Below are 251 nucleotides of genomic sequence, written 5' to 3' on the forward strand. Positions count from 1 at the left end.
CCAACGGCCGCACGCACACCCCGCTCGGCCTCCTGGAAACGGAGCCGGTGCTGGCGAGCTCGCGAGGTGTCTGGGAGTTGGGCGAAGGCTGCAGACTTGGAGGCTCTTATACCTCCGTGCAGGCGGAAAGTTTGGGGGCAGCAGTGTCATTGGCCTGACGTGGGGAGGAGGGACTTTTCGAAGTTTTATAGGAAAGTTTCCGCTTTCCAGCCCCCCTCCCCCGTCCCCACCTCCCTTCCTCGGGGTCTAAC

The sequence above is a fragment of the Carlito syrichta genome, unplaced genomic scaffold (assembly GCF_000164805.1).
Source record: "Carlito syrichta isolate Samal-C Ts95f unplaced genomic scaffold, Tarsius_syrichta-2.0.1 Scaffold301572, whole genome shotgun sequence".
Lineage (NCBI taxonomy): Eukaryota > Metazoa > Chordata > Mammalia > Primates > Tarsiidae > Carlito > Carlito syrichta.